We start from the raw sequence: 12,207 nt of genomic DNA, 5'->3' as shown, positions 1-12,207 counted from the left end.
TGTGGCCTTTCCTTTTTTTCCCACACAGACTGAACTGAATAAGCGTGAGGGGTTACTCATAGAGTGGCATCAAACTTTAACACTTACCAGCAATTTAAATATGGTATGCTGAGACTTTTAATGTTTTGAATTGCTGGATTTGCACAGCTTTGCCGACAGCATACGGGTTATTAATGACTACGGTCCCCTAGTCAATGAGACCTGGGAAAATTAGATTTATGATACCTCAATCATTACATCACAAGATAAAATAGCATTGCACTTGTCTGTTCCACAAAAGGGAACTGTGTGTTTTTATAAAAAATTTTACTGTTCAGGTGGGTTGGAGCAATTGCAATGTGACTGTTCCTTATAAATGTTACACTAAAGGTAACAATGCAGATTTTTATTGTAATACAAATTATGATTAATTTCTTGGATTGATGCACAAAACACTGGATGAAGTAAAACATAATTCTGTTCTTTATAAACAACTGTCTATAATTGATAAAAAAATGTTTCATGCAGGACAAGTGTATATTCATAGCAAAGTTACTACTAAAGTGGAGGACTGTTATTTTGTGTGTGGCAGAAAGGCATACAAATGGTTACCTGAGAATTGGTCCGGCAGTTGTTTTTTGGGCTACCTGGTTCCGGCCATATGACACACTGCAGTTTGCCTGGAGGAAAAATTTGGAATGTCCGAGAAGTCGTCAAGAAACCTGTAAATCCAGTGGGGCAAATCGATGCACATTGGAAAAAACATCATTCTATAGGCAATGGACTGACACACATGGACTTGAGTGATAGTGTTAGATCGTGGGCAGGCATATTACCAGCATATGGAGCAGTGAAATCAATCTGGGAGCTGAGAAAACTGTCTAAACTTCTCGAAGTAATGAGCAACGCAACTTTTTCTGCTCTCGAATTGGTGACTGATGAACTGAATGCCATGAGAACATTAATACATATTTTTCTGACATTCCCCCCTCTCTTCGCTAGGGTGAAGTCGAGAGCCTTGCGGTTTTGAAGCACTACAGTTCTCATAGCATTCAGTTCATCAGTCACCAATTCGAGAGCAGAAAAAGTTGCATTACTCATTACTTCGAGAAGTTTCGACAGGTTTTTCAGCTCCCAGATCGATTTCACTGCTCCATATACTGGTAATATGCCTGCCCGCGATATAACGCTATCACTCAAGTCCATATGTGTCAGTCCTTTTCCTATGGAATGATGGTCTTTCCAACATGCATCGATTTGTCCCACTGGATTTACAGGTTTCTTGACGACCTCTCGGACATTTCAAATTTTTCCTCGAGGCAAAACTGCAGTGTGTTGTATGGCCAGAACCAGGTAACCCAAAAAACAACTGCCGGACCAATTCTCAGGTAACCATTTGTATGCCTTTCTGCCACACACAAAATAACAATCCTTTACTTTAGTAGTAACCTTGCTATGAATATACACTCGCCCTGCATGAAACATTTTTCTATCTATTATAGACAATTGTTTATAAAGAACAGAATTATGTTTTACTTCATCAAGTGTTTTGTGCATCAATCCAAGGAATGAATCATAGTTTGTATTACAATAAAGATCTACATTGTTACCTTTAGTGTAACATTTATAAGGAACAGTCACATTGCAATTGCTACAACCCACCTGAACAGTATATTTTTTATAAAAAAACAGTTTCCTTTTGTGGAACAGACAAGTGCAATGCTATTTTATCTTGTGATGTAATGGTTGAGGTATCATAAATCAAGTTCTCCCAGGTCTCATTGACCCCTAGGGGGACTGTAGTCATTAATAACCCCCCATATGCTGTCAGCAAAGCTGTGCAAATCCAGCAATTTGAAACATTGAAAGTCTCAGCATACACATATTTAATTGCCTGGTAAGTGTTAAAGTTTGGATGCCAGTCGATGAGTAACGCTTCACGTTTATTCACTTCAGTCTGTGTGGCTGGGAAAAGGAAAGGCCACAACAAAAAGATTATTGTCACTAGTACAGTTAACAGGATGATTATGCAATACTTCTGAGGAAAGGGTTGTTCTGCATTCCTGTTTTATCTGGACTCTATCATTTTTACTCGGCATGTGACACGATTTTTGTCCAGTTCAAAGTTCTTTATTAATTTACAGTGCATCAGGTGGATCCAGGAGATGTGCTCCACTATCTTGACTGCAGTGGGTGTCAACAGAAGCACTTGATATGGACCATCCCACTTTGGTGATGCCCGATTCTTTCTCTTTACTGTCTTGACCCAAATCCAAGATCCAGGGAACACTGCCACTCCTGACGGTCTGGTTCATTCTTTATCTGAAACAGAATTTGACTGCAACAAATGTTTAGAATTTAACAAGTTCCACATGTACTCAGCTAGTGTACTGTCAGCTTCCTGGTCTGCGGGCATAAGAGACTTCCTCTGAGGTATATAATAAGCCATTCCAAATAATTTTTCAAAAGGAGTCAATCCTTTTGCATTCGGAACAGTTCTCATGCTCAACAGTGCCAGGGGCAGACAGTACACCCAATTTCTCTGTGTTTCTACTATTAACTTCCTTAGCTTATTCTTTAAAATCCCATTATGCCTCTCTACTAGTCCTGCAGATTGTGGGTGATACGCACAATGATTTTTTAAAGAAATACCAAAATGTCTACTTAACTGTTGTATGGTCTGGTTTACGAAGTGTGTGCCGTTGTCACTGTAGATCCTTTCTGGAATGCCGAATCTAGGGATGATTTCTTTAACAAGGACTTTGGCCACAGTTGCTGCGTCTGGATTTTTAGTCCGAAATGCTTCCACCCATCTGGAAAACATATCTACAATGACAAGACAATACTTCTTATTTTCACATTTATTCAACTCTATGAAATCCATACAGATAGTATGAAACAGATATGATGGTGTAGGGAAACTCCCTTGCTTGGTCTTTAACACCCCTTGTGCATGATGTTTATTACAAACATGGCACATCGAACAGAATTTTTTAGCATAATTTAAGAATCCATATGTCGTGAACAATTGGTTCATCAGCTGTACCATCCCCCCTGTTGAGACATGGCACTGCCCATGGCTCAACAAAGCTGCATATCTAAACAAATTAGACAGCAATATCGGTTTCCCTTCTTTAGAGATGTACAGCCCCTTTTTGAGAATTGCTCCTCGTTTTACCCATCTTTGTTTTTCAACTTGTGTAGTGGGTGTCTGCATTGTCTTTAACATTTCTAAGTCTAAAATCTCAGAGGGTTGTAATTCATCATTCAGAAGAAATACTGTATCAGCTCTCCCATTACCTTTTGAAATCCTGTCCTGTTGCTTGGTATGAGCTGTGCATTTACAAATAGCTACTTTCTGAGGTAACTGAATAGATTCTAAAAGATATAAAATAAACTGTGCATGATTGATTGGTTTGCCAGTAGATGTCATCATTCCTCGATTTTTCCACTGTTGTGCAAAAACATGTACAGTAGAAAAAGCATACTGGCTGTCAGTAAAAATGTTCACACATTTACCCTTTGCAAAGGTACATGCCCGTGTCAAGGCAATCAATTCTGCTGCCTGTGCAGATAAATTGTGTGGTAAAGATTTCGCTTCTATAATCTCAATATCAGAAACTACTGCATATCCTACTAGGTTCTGTCCTGCAGGACCCCATTTGCATGAGCCATCCATGTAGTATGTCACCTCGGCAACATCCAAGGGAACATCCGTAAGGTCTTTTCTAGGCAGTGTCTTTTGCTCAATCACCTGCAGGCAGCTGTGTGTTGTGCCATCTGCAGGGGTTAGGAGCAAGGTAGAAGGGTTCAAAGTCGTACATCGTTCAATTGTCTTATGAGGTTGGCTTAACAATATAGTCATACAGGAAAGATGCCTAGCAGGGTAAAGATATGCTACCTTCTCTTGCAGTAAAATAATCGCGACTGCATGAGGCACTCTCAATGTGAGAGGGTGGAACAAAACTACTGAGGCCGAAGCCTATACTGCCATTGCAGCTGCAACTACTGCTTGTACACAGTCGGGTAAAGACCGTGCCACTGGGTCCAGTTGTGAGGAATAATAATCAATAGGGTGTTGCTTGACCCCATGCTGCTGTGGTAACACTGATGTCATATAACCTTGCTTACAATCTACAGCTTGGAAAAAACGTTTATGATAGTTTGGTAATCCAAAAACTAATGAGGACACTATTAACTGTTTCAGTTTGCAGAAAGCAGATTCTGCTTCTGGTGTCCATTGTAAAAAATCCTGTGCTGCCATGGGCTTTTTATAAATCAGGTTAGTCAATGGTGCAGATTCCAAGGCATAGTTTGGACTCCAACTCCGACAAAAAGTAGTCGTATCCAGGAAGGACATCATTTCATAATATGCATACTAAATCTAGAGCAATTGATAATAGTTTTTCAATCTTACTCACAAACACTGGCTAATCTACAATGTATGTACTGTACGTGTGTGTGTGTCATGTATATTCACTACATTCCAAAAAAAGCTACACCACATTACAATTATTTACCTTTATTTTATTTTTTAAAAATTTTTATTTTTTTTTGATTCCACTGTAACTGTGTGTGCCGTGTGCACATGTAAAATGTAAAACTGTGTAATTTGTGTGTATGTGTATTGTCGTCTAAATAAAAAAATGTGTCTGTTTTGTTTTTTTTTTTTTTTGTTCTCCTTTCTTCTGGAAAAAAAGGAAACTTCGGACAGTCAGCAGACAATTAAATAAAAAAAAATAAAAAAAAATAAAAAAAAAAAAATATTTCCTTCTTTGTAGTGGGTTTTGGTGCTTGCAAAATCGCTACTTTTCTGTCCTCATCTAATATCCTACCTCCCTTGGATATTTCATATCTTAGGTATTTAACTTCTTTTTTCCAAAGCTGCAGTTTATTTTTGTTTACTTTATGGCCTTCAGTGGCTAAAAACTGTAATAGCGCTATAGTATCTTCTTTACAATCTTGCTGGGTGGGGGACACCAGCAGGATATCATCAACATAAAGCAAAATCTGGCTACCTCTTGGTGGGGTAAATCCCGCCAAGTTGCTTGCCATTTCTTGTGAGAATTTTGTTGGACTTTCACAATATCCCTGTGGTAGTCACGTATATGTATACCTTTTCCACTGAAATGTGAATGCAAACCAATACTGGCTGTCAGGGTGTATCGGTATCGAGAAGAACGCATTGTTGATATCTACCACAGAAAAATATTTCTGTTGAGGTTTTAAATCATTCAACAGGGTGTGTGGGTCTGGCACCGTAGGTGCCCTTGGTATTACTGCGTCATTTACAGCTTGTAAATCTTAGACCATACGCTACTCTCCATTCGCTTTCTTAACAGGAAATAAAGGTATGTTACATGGTGAATCAGGAGATTCCACCAGCACCCCTTCCTTAAGTAAAGCTGCTATAATAGGTTTGATTCCTACCGCTGCATCTTTTCTTAAGGGATACTGTCTTTTTTGTGGTCTAAATGCTGACTTTGGCATAATAGTAACTGGTCCCGCTGTACGAATAAGTCCTACATCTGATTTTCCTTTTGACCAGAGAGTTTCTGGTATATTCTGTAAGGCATTCTCTTCCTCCTTCAATAGGAGTGCAAATCAGCTGTCCTTGCTAGACTGCAAGAATACAGCTGGGTGGGTCTGAGTTATCCAATTCAACTTCTGCATTTGTATTCCCTGTTCTGACAGTTTTAACTCTGTTTTTCCCATCTCGTAACTTTTTCTCCTAAGTCTACCCATTTTACATTCTTGTCCTTAGTTAAGCTAACATGTGGTAATCAATTAGATTTATAAAGTGCAAAGAACTCCTGGGGCAATGAACAGCTGGCTACACTGTTCCCTTCTGTGTCCCAGTACAGATTACGTAATATCAATCTGTTTGCATGATTTCTAAACAATTCTTGCTCATATTCCTCATCAGGCCCTGGTGTGTTACAATAATACAGAGTACAGTGCAACAAATGTTGTTTATCAATGTCATGGGAGGGGAATTGCTGATGGCTACTTTCATCAACTCTTCGGTCACTGCCCCTTGACCAGTCGTAACCAAGTCCTGGCTGTACCAATAAAACATTTTACCCTCCGTTTGCACTGCAAAGGTATCAATTTGTCACTGTGCTTCCATACCCTGCATAGTCGGAACTACTGCTATACCAAATAGCTGCATAAGGTGTCTGCCCAAAAGGTTTACTGGGCATTTTGCAGAAACAACAATTTTGCTTTTCTGGGTCAATCCTGAAACAGGATCAGTTATCACAATACTATGGGAGAAGGGCTCCTGATACAGCTGCCCATTAGCTGCTTTCACTAATATGTAATCAGGTGACTCTGAGTTCTCTGGAAGTTTGGAGGGATGTATCAGGGTCCGTGATGCCCCTCAGTCACACAAGAATTTGACTTCCCTCCCTTCTACCAGGAGTGTAACTTCTGGTTTTGTGTCTGCTAAATAGAGCTCTAAGCTCAATAAAGCCAAATCTAATATTTCATTTTCTTCACTATCCGTGACTTCCTGCACTTCCTCTATTTCTTCTGTCACATTCTCTACTTCCTCTATCACATTCTCATTTGTCCCTTCTCTGCTATCCCCTTCTAGTGATTCTTGACTATCATATAGTCAGTCCTCACCCTCCTTATTTTCCGTGGTTGCTTTCTTGTTTTTCTTGCAATCCCTTGCCAAGTGTCCCTTTTTACCGCACTTAAAACATTCACCCCTTTTCTTTCACCCTTCAAAGTCCTCTGATCGCTGATCAGATTGTTTGTTTCCTTGGGCATTTCTCTTGCCCTTTTTCCCGGACTATACTACATAAACTTCTGTTCCATCTTCTACAGAAAATACTTGGGCTTTCTTTTTCTTTTTGCTATTAAAATACCTTTTGGCATGCCTAGCATATTCAAGTAATGACTGTAACCTGCTTGTATGATGATCTACCATGTGCTCTGTAATAAAGCTGCTTATGGGTGCAATACTGCCTTTCAAAAATGCATTCTTTAACTGCTGCTCATATGGGGAATCATGTGTCTGATCTTCAGGAACCTGCATTTCACAGTGGTTATTAAAACATTCTAATAGTCTGGCATAATATCTGTCAATAGCTTCACCTTCCTGTTGGATGCATTGATTAATGCAAGTCCAGTCTGCCCTAGGCTTCCATTTCTCAGTGATTTGGTCTGTAAGACCTTTCACTCTGTTGTCTAATTCTGCGCTTCTATGTGGGAGGGGCCTGAGCGCAGCATCACGGGGAATCCAGTCACCACTAATCATGTGCCAATCTGGTCCCACAATTTGTCTGACTACTTTTTCTACCTCTTCTCTGTTTAAATTATAACTTAGCCTCATTCCTTGCAAATCTTCTAAGAACTTTATTAACTTTTGGATGGGGAATTCCTTCAGTGGCTTTCCGGATGTCTTCCGGAGTCCAGGGTCTATACACTAGAATAGTCGGGTTCTGACCTTCTTGCCCTGCCTGAGGATTAGGCACTTCTATAAGTGGACATATTTCTTCTTCACTCATAAATCATGAATTTCTACCCATTTGATATAACTCAATGCCCCCTTTTGAGTTTCCTGCTCGTGTTCGAGACCTGGTCTCGACGGGATCTCTAATAAACGGTTTCGCTTTTATAGTGTCTCTACCTACAGTGACAGCAGGATATCGCAGGGGTGAACTAACTTGTTCACTTGCCTCATATTCTGGTAAGGGAGGTGGAGGGGCTGACGCTATTACTAAGTTATTGTCCTCCTTATCTAAAAACATTGCTTTTGAATTATTACTCTTTTGTTCCTTTCGGTTTACTTCATCAATCCACCTGTGTGCCTGAGGAATTCGTAATTGATGTTGCTTTTTTACCCGACCTCTAGAATCATTTTTAAGCTGTTTTACAAGTTTGACAAGTGAGGATTTTTCTAGTTTACCATCAAATTCATACTTATTAACCCATTTTGAGTAGTATTTAATATTATCAGCATGCTGTGACTGCATGTATTTCACGTCTTCGGTTAACGGCGGATTTTGGGATCTATTTGTACAATTATTACCCATTTTTGTTCTACCCTTTTAATCATTACGTAACTCCTTATTTGTAACGTGGTACCACGGATTTTGTTATAGTCTCTTCAGAATGACTGCCTACCTGCTCTGTTTCCCTGATCTATGACAAGACAGTAATCTTTTTGTCCCTGACTTGTATAAACAAAGTCTTAACAAAATAAATACAAATCTAGTCCCTGATCTAAAACAGAAAAAAAAAAGGTAGATTTACCTTACCTGAGCCTTCGTAATTGATCACCTGGTTCGAGTAAACCCGTCCTTCAGTCGCAGATCAGAAAAGTGTGGGCTCTTTTGTACGACAATTCAGTCGAAGAGCTTTTCAACTAAGAAGAACCGATTTGGTTTCTTCCCCATACAGTTTAAAGCCACCTGGCCTGTCTGATCCGAGCTGAAGTGAGGGCTTCCGGTCCGAAGGACCAATCTGTCAAAGGAAAAAAACTTCAAAGACCAACACACATAAAGTTCAGTTAAGGTATATTTATTTACTTGCTGCAAGGAGACAAAAACATGCAAATACAAGTATTTGTCTAACTACTAACAGGAAGTATGCTCATTCTTATACTATTTTACAAGACATGGCCTTCTATGGCTGACGTAATCAAACACAACTTTCAGTATTGTTCTACAGCAGATGTTACTCAGATTTTCTGCTGACATGACTAGATTTCTGAGAAACTTTTGAGAAAAACAACCTGGTCTTGGTGGGCACTAATTCGTTTACAAGCTTCAATTGTACAGTGTTACATTTCAAGGTACTCTTCTAATTCAGATACAAGCAAATGCTGATTGCAGTTCATATTTTCAAACAGGCTTTGTCCTAATTATCTATAGCTTCTACAGCTGTGTATTTTCTCACAGCACAAACAGAACTTCTTGTCTAAGCTTCATACAAGTAGTATTGTTCTATTCATTATTTTCCTAACATAAGCAGAAATTATCTGTTTCTCAGTAAATTTCCAAGGCACAAGCAAGATTTTAGCTAACAATACAAGGTCAGAAAGCATCTGCCATTTGTACAGATTTATGCAGTATGAAATAGAATAAATGTGTTAACCACTTTCAAGCTCTAAATGCACTAAGCATATTACTAATACACACATTATTTTTCTGACACTGAGAAAGTTGGTTAAAGAATTTGCCTTTATAGTTCCTCTAATACTGTTCTACTGAGACAGTATGTTCCAAAATCTCACTACTGATTAGCAAATCACTTTAGAACCAAGACCAATTGGGGATGTAGTCCTACTATCATGATATAAAATATAGTCAATCAATCTTGGCAAAAGCTTCAGAGAAGTTTGGAAACACGTTTCTTTAGTAGTTTTAACATGACTATCTGCTAAGGCTATAATCCAGACTGTTTGATCAGTTACATTACCTTAGAGAAATAGTATGATTATCGAAAGTATTTGATTTGGTGATTTATTGTCTGCCTTTTCATAATTGCTGCCAAAAGGACTTGGAAAATTTGTAGTTCTGTAATTATTTTTTATCAGCTGTATGTCCTTTGTGTAGACTGACATGTTACCAATGGCTAATGAAGATCGTTTAGGTCATACTGCTACCAAACAGTATGGTAGTTCAGATCAGTCTTTGTCGTCTTCTGCATACAGTGGAAAGGGAGGACTATAACAGCTATAATCACAGTAAAAGGCATCTGAATTAAAGTAAAGGGATTAGTGACAGAAACAGAGACTTGAATTAGTGACCTCTTCTGCAATTGTGTTGTACTAATTTGCAGCTAGGAAGTTAATTCCCCAGAGATATGTACCCCATTAGTCTTACAGTTTTACTCACATGGCTTCAGCTGACGGTCATTACACTGCAAGTTAGAACAAGAATGAAACATGATATGTTTACAGCTAGTGGGTTTTGACTTTATTGCCCTGAATGTGACCATTATAAAAGATTTTTAAAAAGTAAAAGTCATGGACATTCAGACGACTTCTAGATGGAACACTTGCATGTCCTTAAATGGTTATCTGGATATATCCCATGGGCCTCCTCTACTGGAGGTTTCACATATACAGTGAGAACTCTAGCTTGGCTTGTCCTTTTTGCAGTTTTTCTTGAATATTTTGTCTGTGTTATCATTTATCTATAAAGATATAAACAAAAAGAGTATAGATATGTCTATGTGTATAAATGTGTTTTTGTATATTATATATACACAATTACACACACACACACACACACACACACACACACACACACACACACACACACACAGAAACATTTAAGATGAAAGAACATGCACGCATAAAGAACATATGCTTTTTTTAACAATGAAAATAAACTTTAAACATTTTAACAAGGCCCATTGCTTTTGATTTAGTAGCAGCTATTCCGATCTATAGTGTGAAATTCAGTGTTATTTTCCTAAATTTAAACAGTTACACCTTTGTAACACTACTATAACTTGAATTATAAAATCAAAGTAAAAGATTTAAAAAGCTGAAAACTCAGGGGTGGATTAAGTCATCATCTGTATCTTATTTGTCACAGTATGATGTTGAATAATAAACTGACATATCTCAATTCTTCAAAAGTCACTGCTTGTGCATAGAATTTTGGTCTTGTCTGCAGAGATCTCATTGTACAACAAGTAACACAAATGGTGGAGAGACAGTTGCACTGCCAGTATTTACTACAATAATTCTCAAAGTGCTTTGCAAAATGGATTTACATTGCCACTATAACATGATTGCACACATAGTCCTTGCAGTGAATGGCATACCACACTTGGTGTTAAGAAAGTCAATTCTGCATAATGTGCTTAACCATGAATGGCTATATGGCAAGAAACCAAATGTATACCTGCAAATAAACAGTCCACAGAATATGCAGCGGTGAACTAGTCAACTGCAGTTTATGAGCACCCTTGCATAGAACATATTAGCAAATGTATATCTACTGCAAGGAGAAATGTCAGCAAATATGATTATTTGTATCAGCAACACAGATGTTGCACTATAAGGTTTAATATAGTAAAACCTCACTGATGTAGTGCCTTTTTTAGGCAAGGTTCAAATGACAAATTCACCACTGTAACAGGAACAGGCAAGCAAAAACTGAGGGTGATGCTATTCAATGCTAGAAGTCTAGATCTCAAAATGCACTCACTCGAGGCACTCCTTAAAATGGTGAACATTGATATCTGTGCAGTGACTGAGACCTGGTTCAAGGCTCCAGAGAGCACCCCTGCACTACCAGGCTATAACTCATACCACACTTTTCAGCCATGTAACCTGGACCAGAACACCAAAGGCGGAGGTGTGTGCATACTTATTAAGGATATCCACACCTCCAGGCTAGTTGCTCTACATAATGCGGCCGAGGTTATCCAAGTGCAACTAACTCTAGGCAAAACTGCAATCCAAATTGTAGCTTGCCACAGATCACCCACCATGCCCCAGGATTCCCACTTTTCTTTTCTTGATGTACTGGAAAATATTAGAGTTCAACCAAACACCCTAATAATGGGCGATTTCAACTACCCCACCATTAACTGGGAAAACTACTCATGTACCAACTCCTTCACTCAACACTTTCTGGAATTCATAAAATCCAATGCCCTGGATCAACTTATCCACACCCCCACCAGGGGCAACAATATCCTAGATCTAGTCATTACCAACATGAGTGACCAGTGTTCCACACCTGAAGTCAACACCTCATTGGTCCAATCCGACCATAAGCTAATCACCCTATATATCCACATCCTGCCCCCAACCCCCACCCCCATTAAGGAAACCACGGTCAAAAATTCCTCCAAAGCCAACTTCATGCTTCTTAAGACAGAAGTGGTGAAGTTCATGACACCCATGAAGATGGACAGTACAGTTACAACTACTGAATCCTACACAATTGCACTTTATAAGCACTTACATGAGTGCATGGATCGTGCTATCCCAAGCAGAACCAAGATGCTATCCTCCAAAAAAAGGAAGCCAATCTGATGGTCCCCTGCCATAAACAAACTATACAACAGAAGGAAGAAACTGTTGCAAAAGAGAGTAAAATCCCATGAGTGGAGGAGCTCCCTGGTCAGCCTCAGTAAGAAGCTGCGATCCCTGATAAAATCCTCCAAAGCTAGTTATGAGAACAAAATCACCACTGATTCTAAAGACAACCACAAAGCATTCTATAGCTATGTCAAGAATCTCAATGGCAA

This window comes from Protopterus annectens, chromosome 8.part1 (assembly GCF_019279795.1).
Source record: "Protopterus annectens isolate FY-2018-M chromosome 8.part1, PAN1.0, whole genome shotgun sequence".
Taxonomy (NCBI): domain Eukaryota; kingdom Metazoa; phylum Chordata; order Ceratodontiformes; family Protopteridae; genus Protopterus; species Protopterus annectens.
This window is presented reverse-complemented; position numbering follows the sequence as displayed.